The 14,166-nt window shown below is 45.3% G+C and overlaps 1 long non-coding RNA gene and 1 other non-coding gene across 2 annotated transcripts; both read right to left on the bottom strand.

Annotated features, from left to right (window-relative positions):
* Positions 1-8,561: 8,561 nt before the first annotated feature.
* Positions 8,562-11,922, bottom strand: LOC124243938 (uncharacterized). Its single transcript, XR_006889810.1, has 3 exons — positions 11,868-11,922; positions 10,127-10,161; positions 8,562-9,246 (listed from the first exon to the last, which is right to left on the bottom strand). It is a non-coding gene; the product is annotated as an uncharacterized LOC124243938 (long non-coding RNA).
* On the bottom strand, positions 9,995-10,068 carry LOC124244322 (small nucleolar RNA SNORD93). The gene has a single exon (XR_006889966.1). It is a non-coding gene; the product is annotated as a small nucleolar RNA SNORD93 (small nucleolar RNA).
* Positions 11,923-14,166: the final 2,244 nt, after the last annotated feature.

The following is a 14,166-nucleotide window of genomic DNA, read 5'->3' as shown; positions in this document are numbered from 1 at the left end:
TGTGTTTCTCATCCAACACTCCAGGCTCTGGGCTTCAGCAAGGTCCCTGCCCTCTTGGGGCTCAGAGCTTCACCTTCTCACCTCTGGGGCCACAGTGGGGTGGGAGTATGGGATGCAGGGTTCCTGATTTCTGCCTTGGAGATCCAGAACCCCTTGGTCCACAGAAGCTTTGGAATATTGGGAGTGGGGAAATGAGAGTTTTGTAGGTCCAATTCAAGAGGTTATAAAACTGTGGGCTAGCCTGGGGACCTCATTCCTTTCATATAATGTGTATGTATATTTCTTTCTACTGTGTTCCTCATTCCAAATAGCTGATTTAGAAACCTATCCTTTCATCTGGAGATTACCTAACCTCTAAACTATTGTAAGTGTGCTACCTGACAGGTGGATTACCTTTCATTAGGGTATTTGGCTTGCACTTCTAGCCTTTAATTGCACAAACAACTGAGAGCAGATCAGCCATTTAAGATTTATGCAATTCACATTGTATTATGATAATAAAGTATTTAGTTTGAAAGAAAAAAAAAGTCCACCAGTGCCTCCTGCCCACCAGGTAGCTTGACTCTTCCTGACACAAAGGAAATGATCACATTTGGAAAAGGTGGAATCTCATGGGCAATGCCTGCAGGCTGGAGAAGCATTCACTATGAGAGAAACTTCAGGCTTTTCTCTGTCGCAACAGCAGGTCGTTTTGCTGATCCTTGATAAGGATTCCAGAGACACAGGACACTCTTGCCACTCATGAGGGAGACAACTCAGGCTGTGGAGCCAGGCTGCCTAATGATGTTGGCAAGTTACCTAAGCTCCCCGTGTCACTGTTTGCTTATCTGTAAGACGGGATAATAATGATAGTCCTTACCCATCAGGGAAGTCCTGAGGATGCACTGAAATAATCCCCGTAGGTAACGTATTTAGCACAAAACTTGCGCAAGTATAGGAGCTACTTGTCAAAAATGAATATTAACTCTCGTCTTCAGTCATCATTATCATGATTATGTTTTGGGTGTAATTTTGGTGTTTTCACGTGCATTGTTGTGTAAAGGTGGAGTGTGAGATGGGTAGTGAGGCAGAGAACGATGACACTGAGTGAAATGGATACTGTGTGATCCCTGCACACCCAATGCCAGCAAGTGCCATTTAGATTTATTCCTAGCAGAATTCCAAATGACCCTGGGGTTGGTGGTGTGGCGTTGAACTGCACACGTTAAAAGCACCAGCTCCTGAAAGGATATATTGCGGCTTGGTTCGCATGGTCAGGTCTGGTGGCCGTAATAACTGCTCCTCTCACTGGGACCAGTGGCCTGTGGCCTGCCTTGGTATCCACCATGTACCACCAAGCTCAGGGCTTATGGAAGGCACTTGCTCAGTAAATACTTGTTTCCGTTATGATGAAACTAAGTTACAGAACTCTGGCTACAAGAAGATTTGGCACATTGCCCAAAAGTCACTTTGCTTTTTAAAACCTAAGAACTGTAACTTTTTATGCCCTCAATTTAGAAATAATTCTGTCACTGCAAATTAGCTTTCACTTCTTTGAGGGCTGCACATTGCTGCGCTGCAGCATTTCCAAATACTCCCTAACTCTGAGCGCTGCTTGTTAAGGGCCCGTGAGGGGATTTTATGGGTGAGCTCCAGGTCAGAGTCCAGGGCAGGGCAGGGTGTTCGGCAGGCCAGGCCCCAAGAGACTTAGAGGTGGTCAGGGCAGCCCAGGAGGATGGGGGGCCTGGTCAGAGTCCCCAGGTGGAGATCACATCAGGGTGGCAAAGCCAGCCCAGGAGGACAGAAGGCCTGGCCAGTGCTCGCAAAGGCAGGCACTGGAAGACACAGCACATGCAATCCAAATTATTCTTGAGTTCAGAACTAAGTCCAGGGGTCAGGAGGAGGCAACCAGGAGGCCTCTGTAGGGCCAGAGCTGGGTCTCAGGGAGAATCCAGACGGCCAGCTTGCTGGAAAACCAACCAGGCAGAGAGAGCTGGGAGCAGGTGCCCGTGGAGGCAGGAACCACAACCTCCAGTGCTGTCACTCAAGGACAGCATTGTCATCACCACGGCTGGCTTCTGCCCTACTTGATGCCTACATAGCAGGTCCTGAGGATGCTTCTGAAGTGTGCTCAAACGTAGCCTCTTCACGTGGTTGAAAGTGGGGGACGCAGGGAGACAGGAAGCTAATTCCTTCTCTGCTACACCAGGAACAAAGAGGGAAAAGCTGGAATTGGAACCAGATTTGAAGCCCGACTTTGCTCTGTCCTCAACATTTTTGGAATGAAGTGGAGGCATAAATAAATCCATCTAAAATGAAGTTATATTGCTATCTAGCGATGATGGTGGTGATGGTGATTCAAAAAGATAATTGTAATACAACAAATTATGACAGTAACTACCGTGCACACACGGCCAGGCATGATGCCACAGCTTCTCAACTCTATCTTCATGTCATCCTCCCGTGTGATAGCGCTCTAAACGTTCCCATTTCACAGATGAGGAAACTGAGCCACAGAAAGCTTCATTTACCCAACTCGACAATGCCGGTCACTGCCAAAGCCAGAATTCTCACCGAGGTCTCTGACATCTATTCACATTTATTCTCCCAACACTGCTGCCCTGTAAGTAGGTCTCTGATCCTTTGACCTCACTGTGACCCAGCTTCTTCAGGAGAACATTCCAGAAGCAAAGCAAGGGGCTGTGAACTGTATGCATTGCTCCCTGAACCACCTCATGGACCTTATCCACTTCATCCTCGACATGCAGGCCCTGAGGCCACAGCAGTTTGGCATGCTGGTCTTCATCGCCATACTGTTTGTAACCATGGGGCATGTGCTGTATTTTTTTTTTTATGCAAGAAAATGTAAGATTACAAATGCCCACGCTCAGAAGACAGTGAAGAAGGGCACTTCAACTTGAGAGGTAGGCTCACATCCTAGGAATTGAGTTCCTCTCTGCTCAGAGCTCTAGCAACACTGGCCTCATCTCACACTGTTTCCAGTAATTTCCAGCAACTCTGTTGCTCCTGGGTTCCTACCTTGGTCCGCTGCTACATTTGAGAGCAATTGTGTCATCCATCACCTTTTGCCAATAGCATCAACTGCATTAAATGCATCTTTGCTGTGATGGGTACTAGCCTGGGAGTTTCAAAGGCATCTGACTCATGGCAGGCTCATTAACAGAACTGGATTCCACACCAGACAACTTGAAGGGGCTTGTTTTGAGTTTGCCAACATGATAATTCAACGTTTTCAGGTTTCAGCTTTTTATTGTTCTTCAGGTTCTAAAATTAGTCAGAATCTTCTGGTCAATGTTGAACTTAGGGTGGTGGAACATGGTCAATGTTTGGTCTCAATTCCTTGGGTGTGGGCTTTTGTTCTCCTGCTGGTTCTTGAATGTTCTTCTGATGTGCCAAGTGCCCCTCGTGAGGACTGAAGCTACTTGTTGGAGAAGCAGGTCCTGGTTACCTTTGGGTGGTTTCAGGACTCTAGGGCCAGGCCAGACATCTGACGGTCCCTCAGGAGACTTGGGCAAGCTTCACCTCAGAGATCAAGCTAAGACCTCCCATTAGACCAACTCTGATTGAGAAAACCACTAGTTTGTGATGAGCGAATTTTGAGTTTCTGACCACTTATAAACAATCAACACTAAAACTAGCTTTTGAGGAGCCTACAAGAAAATCCATATAGCTCTTCACTTAAAATAATAATGGATGGGGCCAGCCCCGTGGCCGAGTGGTTAAGTTCATGCACTCTGCTTGGGCAGCCCAGGGTTTTGTCGGTTCAGATCCTGGGCATGGACATGGCACTGCTCATCAAGCCATTCTGAGGCAGCATCCCACATGCCACAACTAGAAGGACCCACAGCTAAAAATATACAACTATGTACCATGGGGCTTCGGGGAGAAAAAGAAAAAATAAAAAATCTTTAAAAAAAAAAATAATGGATTGTTATTTTGTAAATGCTCTAAGGAGAACCACGACATTAGCAATTAAGCCCCCTCAGGCCTCAAAGTACAGAGAAACTTTCTGCATGCAGGAAAGTCACATTTTGGGAATAGCCTATAGTTTATTCAGTGGCACCTTAGCAGGTTGGCCTTGTTGGAAATGACATTTTCTAAGACAGGGTTTCTCAACCTCAGCACTATTGACCTTCTGGGTCAGCTGATCCTTTGGTGTGGGGGCTGTTCTGTGCTTTGTAGGATATTTTGCAGCATCTCTAGCCTCTACCCACTAGAAGCCAGTAGCACCCAGCCTAACCTAGTTGTGACAATCAAAATGTCTTCAGACATTACCAAATGTTCCAGAGGAAGGCAAAATTGTCTCCCCTTTACCCCCTCTTAAGAACCAGCCTTAAGAGAAACTGAAAACTAAGGGAGGAATCCACTTATTGTTAAAAGGCAAAATGAAAAAAGTCACTATTACGGTCATGTGTCACTTAAGAACGGGGATAGATTGAGAAATGTGTCATTAGGCAATTTCATCATTGTGCGAACATCATAAAGTACACTTACACAAACCCAGATGATGTAGCCTAATACGCACCCAGGCTATGTGGTACTAATCGTATGGGACCAGCATTGTGTATGCCATCGGTTGTATGCGGCGCTTGACTGTGGTAGTAAGGACACTACGAAAGGGAGTTTTACACAGACTTACTTTTTTTTTTTTTTTTTTACAGATTTTATTTTTTCCTTTTTCTCCCCAAAGCCCCCTGGTACATAGTTGTATATTCTTCGTTGTGGGTCCTTCTAGTTGTGGCATGTGGGATGCTGCCTCAGCGTGGTTTGATGAGCAGTGCCATGTCTGGGCCCAGGATTCAAATCAACGAAACACCGGGCCACCTGCAGCGGAGCATGCGAACTTAACCACTCGGCCACGGGGCCAGCCCCAACACAGACTTACTTTTTAAAGCTGAGTTAGTGACAATGAGGGAAGGAGAGAATTTCGTGGAACATTTTGCTTAACGTAAGGTAGTTTTAAAAATTATACTTTATATAAGCTCTGGTAATATTTATGGTGCCACCTCCCTCAGTCTTTCCCTTCCATAAAAACCTGAAAGACTACATTACTCCAGACAAACATACATAACCCACCCCCCCCCCCCCCCGCCCCCCTGAAACCAGCCAGGTCAGGGGAGCAGAACTGTTCTTCATGTAGATTCTTCAGTAGGGAAGTTGTATTTTGATGAGATGCAGCATCCCAAGTCCTCTGGCCCTTGATTATTCTAATGAACACCCAAGTACTTACCCAGAGCAGGCACAGAACAAGACTGTTTAACAAACACATTCCGAAGTCTTTTATTTAGAATCCCCAGAAGTGCTGGCAGCTTGAGTGTAGAATTTATGTCAAGTCCTCCAAGCAGCACTGGCTCCCTACACCTGCGCCTTCTGCTCACCTGTAAATTCTGCATTTTAAGCGCTAATCTCACTCCTACTTTTCCTCCAGGTCCTATATAGTAGGACAGTAACGTCCTTCTCTCTGTTGGATTGTGGAACCACCACCTGCACGCTTCCACAATTATTCTGATTCTTGTTTTAGACCAGTGCTGCTCAATGGAAATGCAATGCATATCATATTTACAGAATTTTAATATATTTCGTTTTACCCAATATATCCAAAATATTATCTCAAAATTGAGATCTTTGACAATTTTTTTATGTATTAATTCTTCCAAATCTGATGTTTTTTATACCTCAGCACACATCGGTTTGGATCGGCCACACTTCAAGTGACTAGTGGTTACTGTATCGGAGCGCGGTTTTTGAGTCTATGATTATTCCCAACATTCCACATATTTCTCCACTATAGGAGGCCAATAAATGATACAATGGGCTCTATGCTGCCTTAAAGAGTGGGGATAACATGCCAAGGCATTTGTCCAACTGGAAAGTCAATGGTATTAGGCTGTGTTCCATCAACTACAACATTCTGCTCTGTTCCCATAAACAAATCCACATGACATACATCAAAATGACTTGACTGGACTTTGTCTTTTTATCTCTGAGACAGATGGATTTGGACCCGTCCAGGAAATGCAGATGGCGACAGAGGAGGGTACAAGACAATTGACCCCTTGCAATACACACAAACTCCACTAGGGGGCCTTCTAGTCGTGGTTGCATAGTGCCAGATTGTGATAAATCACAAGTTTATAACAAAATATCGAAATCAGAACTTTTCAGTTAACGAATACAAGGTAAATTTCAGAAAAGCAAACTTTATGAATATAAAATGAAAATAAGCCTTTCAAACACATCTCTGTCTGTTCATCTGTTCACACAATCTGAACATGGCTTGTCTCTCAAGAAGCGTTAACCCCTGGCTTTGGCTTGACAATCAGCTGAGTATGTCCATTCTCACCAGGGTCACTGGCCAACTGACCTCACTCCTCCAGAGCCAAATGCATCAGTCTGCACTATCTCTAGATCCCTTTTTAGTTATCTGGACACCTTCTCTGTTCTACTTCTTCCTTCACAGGGGAAAAACGTTATCTTCTCACTCGGGCTCCTGGGACCCTAAAATGCAAATAACCCCTCCTCTCTTCCTCCTCCATTCTGAAGTTCTAGACAAGTACCAAATTAGAAATTTGGCAACTGGCTCTTCCTCTGGCTCCCGGGAGGCTGAGCCAAATTGGCAGGAGCCTAAAGACCTGGGTCTAATGGCTTGATTTTCCAACCCTGCCCTCTTCTTGCTGAGCTTTTACTCCTTCTTCTAATTATTGTATTGTTTGCTTTGCTTTGTTTATAATTTGTTTATAAGTATGGTGGTGTGGGGGGTATAAACAGCCATAATAGTTTCTACGCAGTTTATCCTAACAATCGAATCTTCAGATTTAGGTGAAATTCCTCATAACAGAAGTCAACTGAGGCATTCTAACCGGGTCCATCTTACATAGAGATATGGGTACGTCACACCGTGTAAGCTCCACAAAGGCAGGAATTGTCCATCAGGGGCCTTAACACACAGGACAAAGAGTAAATATTTGCCAAGTTACCTAATTAAATATTTAAGGTTTTAGGAACCTCAAAAAAATACATACTTCGGTTTGGAATATTCATTTGAACCACAAGGATTTGCTTGCTTTTAAGTAACAAAAACTACTTGTACCCAGTGCTTAGGAGCTCAGACAACAAAGGGATACGCCCATTCTTGAAATCAAATTATGTGACTCAATCTACCTGAACTGACACAGCAACAGCATAACTGTGATACCGGGCAAGTCACATAGTGGGGAGGTCGGTGACTGGAGTTCTCAAATAAGATTTCACATTTTCAATGAAATCATAACCATTAGCATTAAATTGTATTCTAGTCATATTCAAAGATTCTCTTCGTGACCAAGCACCTCCTTTGGAACTAATAAGTCCTCTTTGAAAACATTTCACTCAACTCAGATTTGCTTCACTTCTCCTCAGGGCACTCAGGCACAAAAGTAACAGCCTGGTAGTTTAATAGTCACGTTGGCATCTTTCCATTCCAGCTTTAGCTCTGCTCAACATGCAAGCATGCACTGTGCCAAGGAGGGCAAGCTGACTCTGCAGAACTGTGGGACGGGCTGCAACTCCTTATCTCATTTTATTTTACTCAACCAAGGTGTTGGACAATTCTGAATTGCAATGGTACAGGGAAGGAGATTTGGGGGAGATGAAGCAGGGAACGTATCAAACCTGGAACCACAAGGGGATATTTGAAGGACATTATTTGCTCCTACAGGCAAGATGGCACAACCCAGCTCATCAAAAGTACCCATGGTCAACCAGCTGTGTTCAGACCTATTACCTATAGGAAAGAACAATGACTCACAAGCAATACTTGGCCCATCCCTTTCAAAAGCATCTTTGAATATCCCAAGAGAAAAAGGGACAGAGTTCAGATTGGTTCTTTCAGGAGTAAACCATGTGGCTATGCATGGAGCTTTGAGATCAACCCAAGCCCACTGACTCAGCACCTAGAACCTCACATCATTTCCCCAATTCCCTGGCTGGTCAGGATTGGCCGAGGCCATTCTAAATTTTCTTGGAATGGAAAATTGTCAGTGTGAAAATGCAAGGCTGCAAGGAACCCAAAGTAGTACTAACAAAGATACAGGGTACATGATAACAGAATTTTCACACTCCGTTTTCTGCTACATGTGGCCACTAGAATAGATCGTCAAGAAATTGAAGGAAAAGTGCCATACCACAGAGGAGATTTAAAAGGCAGCTGTTGAGAAGACAATGAGGAATACATTGTTACCTGAAATATCCATAAAGAGAAATTTTATATCCGTGATGGGTGAGGCAACACATACCCTTTGGTCCCATTTTTCAGGTATTTATTGTGTGCACAAGTCACTTATGTGACTTACACCCCAAAGGGATTTTTGTTTTTGCCACTTTTAACATCTCAGCAAATCACTTAAGTGCTGACCCAAGACTGTCTTCCCATAGATTCACTGGAAATGTCATTAAGATGCCAGAAAGGGTTAAGTTTTTAAAGTCATGTTTATTAAAATATAATTTACACTCAGTAAAGTTCACCCCTAAATTTGACAAGTGCAATCACCACTATAACCTAGATGTAAACATTTACCCCCAAACTCCCTTATGCCCCTTTGCAACCAATCCCTCCCTGATCCCTAGGAACCCACTGATTTGTTTTCTGTCAAAGTGTCAGATTTAATGACTTAAATGATCTACTATGGAAAAATTTATAAGCATATAGAGCTAAGTTTTCAAAAAAACACGTTGAAAAAGTTTTCTTTAGTATACCAACAAAATGAAGGCAGCTTCACGTTTTACTACACATATGCAGGATATTCTGCCCAGTGCTGAGATCTCAAGCAGAATTAAGCCAACATTGCCTTATATATGCCTCAACAGTAATATTTAAGTATGTACACCACGAAAGAACATATAATCTTTAGAATAGTCAAAAGAATAGGATTTCAAAATAACCTTTGTAAATTAATTCACAGTTGACAAAGTTGTCTTAAGATAGTTGTAGAAGAGCTAGTCTGGTTATTGTGTCACACTCCACGCTCGGGTTGGTTGATAGAAAAACTACTTTAAATAATGGAATTGAATTCTCTGGAAATTCTCTATGGGGCAGATGTATATTCCTACAGACACTTGCCACGTCCCTTCTCAACATTCACCTCCGCTACAGCCATGAAAGGAACAAAAAAACCCCTCTATTCTGTATATACCAATCGCCACATGTTCAAATACTTTACTTGAAAAGCTTCTTTCGAGCACCACAATTCTGCCTCTCAAGCACCAGCCCTGTAAAAGAAGTATCACAGATGTAATTAGATCAGAAATTACTAAATAAAAGATATACTATTAAGAGAAACACAGTGGTTTCTAGACCATTTATTAGAAAAGTTCTAATATGTGTTAGAAAAGTTCTGTAGACATGTAAACAGAATTCCCCAATGTACTAATACACATTGTCAACTCAGATACAGTAACGTTCCTAATGAAAAACAATTTTTTTACTCAAAATCCTAACTTTGTAATGCTAACAATTTACCTCAGCTTTCCATAAGACTCAAACTCCCCAAAGCTTCTCAAAAGACTTTAATTTACCAAAATAGCCACCAGAGGAAAAGATAAACATTTTGAAATAGTAAATGTCAAATCACTTAAAAATCCATCTTTTTAAAATAACCTTTTCTTTGGCATAATAAAATATTACCTATTTTCTGGAGGCTTTTTTTTTTAAAGAGTGGCACGTGAGCTAACAACTGTTGCCAATCATCCCCCTAGTACATAGTTGTATACTTTTAGTTGTGCATCCTTCTAGCTGTGGCATGTGGGACGCTGCCTCAGCATGGCCTGACAAGTAGTGCCATGTCAGCACCCAGGATCCGAACCAGCGAAACCCTGGGCCGCTGAAGCAGAGGGCACGAACTTAACCACTTGGCCACGGGACCAGCCCCTTTTTCCTTTTTTTAAATTTAAAACATGGGGGGTGGTGGTGGGGGGGAACGACACGTGACTGCATTTAATAAATGTCTTCCTATCAAGTTGGCCTCAGGTAAATCCTTTAACCCATCAGAGCAGAAGCATATCCAATCAGATTAGAGTTCTCATCCTTGGCCAAGACTTTCAGTTCAACTACTTAATAACTCAAGCCAAATTCTTTCCATTTGGTCCATACCTTAATTTCATCAGCATCTTGTAACTGCACTGAACCTGGCAGATAAGAGAAAAGAACAATGTTAAGGATATTATGTGATTTTTTATGTTGCTTTTTTGTGTGTGTAAGGAGTGGTTTTTATTGTGCCTATCTACTAGCTACCTTTGATGAATGCATAAAAAGCTACCTCTGAATAGAATTCCTGTAAAAAAGCTACATTCTCCAAATTTCCTGACATTGGGAAATCACCTGTAATTTCCAGCCAGGAGTAAAATGTATAGTGAATTAAATTTCTACATTCTGGGAATCCATTTACTAGAATGTCAGCAGTCACAATCTTTCCAACTTTGTTTCTTTGTTACATTAAGCATGGAATAGCATCAATGTTAGAGAAAACAAAACTCTGGCAACATTATTTACCTAGGAAGAACTGAAACAAACCTTTAACAGTTAAAAACCAAAGGAAGCCTGAAACTTGTTTACCCAGAGGCCGAGCCCAGAAATTGAGAACGGTCCTCAGCACTTGCTCAGTTTCCATAATCCTCAAATAGATCCTGGCTCAAGCTGCTTCCCTGTCAGCTGCCTGGCTCTCTCGGATAGAATTGTTTAGTTTGGCTCCACGGGAATCCCCAACACCTAAAGCGATCGTGAAACAGAGCGGGCATTTCCGTGTTGCAGTGCTATTGATCAGATGGAGGTATTCGGGGCAGAGAAAAGCGTCCATGTGCTTTGGGCCCATATATATGGCTGGGAAAAGGGTGCCTAGAACACAGCCTGCAACACTACATTTTCCTCTATAAAAGTATGATGAAATTGATAGCCTATTTGGTTTCCTAATCAGTAAAAGGGTCTTTCACAACCTGAGAACACGTAAACCCCGCAATATGTGGTACCTATGACAGCTACAATGATTCCTTCATTCACTCACTTTAGATTTTTAAAAATTTTACTAAATTCGGAGAATAACCATTTGTACAGCAATGTGTACCGGTAAAGAACACAAAATGTTGGATGAGGGTCCTGTGGTGCGTAAGGCACTGGCCACTCCCGAAAAGGTGAATCTGGGGGAGAAATTGCAGGCTCCTTCATTAAAGCTCACAGCAGTTACCCACTCCCGCAAGACTCACCCGCAGACCTTGGAAGCCCACCCACCGTGCAAAGTGGCAACTGAAAGGCATTTGTGGCGGAGGAGTGGCTGAGTGGGCGAAATTACCTCCGTTTGTTGCTAACTCCGGAATTATACTGATCTTGCGGAAACTTAAAGCGTTTCAGATCCACGGTCTCACGCACTTCCTAAACGGCCTGTGTCCGCGTCAGCAGAACCACTGCACAGGCCGGAGCCCCCAAGGCGCCAAGAACCCGGACACCGTCCCGGCCTGGGCGCCTCCGCCCCTGGTCAGTTTGATTCTCGAAATGTTATCTTTTCACACTAAAAAAGGAGCTTGAAGCTCCCTGTGGCCGAGATCCTTTAAGCGTCCGAGCCACAGGCACGAGAGGTTCCGGGAGCCCGGGCCACGAGGGTGCTTCCCGGGAAGGGCCCCTGGCACCCCGAGGACGTCCCTCACAGGGCTTCCCGGGTGCTCCTTCCCCGGGGCTGGGACGGCCTCTCCCGAGGGGGCGCCGAGCTGACGTCGAACCCGGGTCCCGGCCGCCTGGACGCGGCGGGCACGGGGACAAGGAGGGCTGAGCTAAGTAAGTGCCACCGGAGAGACCTCAGGCCACGTGGCCCGCTGCAGCGTCGAGCCTGTCGGAAGCCACTTACCGAGTCGCGCGCCGCGGCCGAAAGGGGAGGGCGCCGGGGAGACCAAGTTTAAAAGGGGCCCCGGCCGTCAGCACCCGGCCGCAGCCAACCCAAAAGTTGCTCGAGCTCCCCTTCCGGCCCGGCGCCCGCCCCGCCGGCCCTGCGCCCGCCCCTCCGGCGGCGCCCCGAGGCCCTCGCGCGCCCCCTGCCGGCGGCCTGGGGAAAGCGGGCGGGCGGCGGCCCCGGCACCCAGCCCCGGCCTCGGCCCTCGGAGCCTGCGGTTCCGGGCCATCTGCCCCAAACACCTGCCTGAGTGTGGTGTCCGCTTACCTTGCTGCAGCTTCGATGAAGCTCCTGGCACTCACATAATGTTAGGTATCTCTGCCTGCCCGTCCCCACCCCAAGTATCCCGTGGCTTCGCCCAGGGTGGTCTGCAAGCCACAGAAGTGCTGCTAGACAGGACCCGCAGTCCCCAGCCTTGCTCTTATATTTAGTTTTATCCTTAATCTGTCTTTGGAATTTTGAGATTTGGGGCTTCCCAGAAACTGGAGTACTTGAGATCATTTTGGTTGGAGGGACAGTTTAGTGCAACCGATATTTGTTGAGTGCTGACTTTGTGTCGGCCACTGTGATCCGTGCTGGGGGTGCAAAGTTGAATGAGAAACTGCCCCTGCCCTCAAAGAATCTAAAGGGAGGTTCACTTGCTGACAGAAGCCCACACAGTGCGCCAAGGGCACAGCACAAAGCCACTGAGCCCGCGGGCTATGGGGTCAGGAAGGGCTTCCTGGAGGAGGGAGTAGGAAGGCTGAGTGCAGCATTACCAGCAGGGAGCTGACGGCATGTCAGATACAGGAGAGGGAAAAACCAAATAGGCCAAGAGAGTTAAAAAAGAATCATAGAGTAGATTATAGATCATCCAGATTATAGATCATCCAGAATCTTCTCTGGTGGAATAGAGATGCCTCAGGGTGTTGTCCAAAAACAGCTGTCACGATGGTGGAAAGTAAGCTCTATGAGGACTTTGTTTTCTTCTCTACTGGATCCCCAGAATTCAGCATAGTGCCTGGAATATATTTGGATTAGGGGAACTGACTCCAGGTAAAGAGATTCACCATTTGTCTCCCAAAGTAGTTGAGTATTCATACACTAAAACTCTTCAGATCTCATAGTGGTGGGGGGTGGGGGGGTGGGGCGCATCTTAGCCTAGGCTGTAGCTTTCCCGGATCACCTTGAGTGTGAATTAATCTCTGCATTCCCAGTACATGGCCTTGGGCTTGGTGTACTGTAAGTACTTGATAAAACCTGCTGGATTTTCTTTCTTGGTGCATATTTGGCATGCCTTTCATACATATGATGAACTACTTACAGAGCAGGCATCCTGGGGCGTCGGGAGATGTGGGGCACTTCTCTGGCTAGTTTTGCTGCTGCAGGAGTGGGTGGAGCCTTCCACCCACCCACCCCGGCCCCATGTGTCTCCGTGGAGGAACTTCTGCTGGATAATGAATGCCCTGAGCCTCTCCTCATTCCTTTCCAGAAGAGGAAGGAATTTGAATAAAGTCCTGTGTTAACATGAGTTTTGACAGCACGCAAACTGGGGTAGGCTTGTTGACTTCCATCCTCCTCCTGTCCCCTGTTCTCAATGGAACAGGCTAGGATTCTTATTTTCTCTGAAGAAAGAGGGAGACAGAGGGTGAGAAGGGACCACCTGGAAGCCATTGAGGGTTTTCTTGGTTCAGTGTACAGTCAATTGGGTACAATGTAAGTGTTACTACCTTTATCTTTGTACTTTTTCGATGGTCCAAACCAAATGAACGATAGTGTTTCTCGTTAACCCTGCAATAACGTCATCCTGCATTCTACTCCAAATTTTCGGCCCCCACGTATGTTACGGCAGGTGACATCCAATGGCTCATCTTTCTCAAAGAAGAGGGAATATATTGGAAGGCTGTAAGCTGTGAGGATTCTCATTCTTTTTCCTCCCTCACTGCTCAGGATCAGTATAAGGCAAGGGTGACCCAAGGTCTAGACTGGGGTAGAACAGACTAGAGGAGTACTCTAGAGGAGTAGAACAGACTCAGCTCTGAAGATATGGTCTTATCAGTAATAAAACTAACACTTTAATTTCTATCCTGTGTCTTACATCTGGGTGGATTCTGAAGGGCTAAGGGGAAGAAAGCACATTATTTATCACCCTCCCCAAGCCCTGCAGTTGCCTGATCTTTATTCTCAGAACATATTAAGATTTGTTTTCAGGGGCCGGCCCAGTGGTGCAGCGGTTAAGTTCACACATTCTGCTTCTCGGTGGCCTAGGGTTTGCCGG

The sequence above is a fragment of the Equus quagga genome, chromosome 8, assembly GCF_021613505.1.
Source record: "Equus quagga isolate Etosha38 chromosome 8, UCLA_HA_Equagga_1.0, whole genome shotgun sequence".
NCBI classification, from domain to species: domain Eukaryota; kingdom Metazoa; phylum Chordata; class Mammalia; order Perissodactyla; family Equidae; genus Equus; species Equus quagga.
The sequence above is the reverse complement of the archived record's forward strand: the minus strand, read 5'-3'. Positions and strand labels throughout refer to the sequence as shown.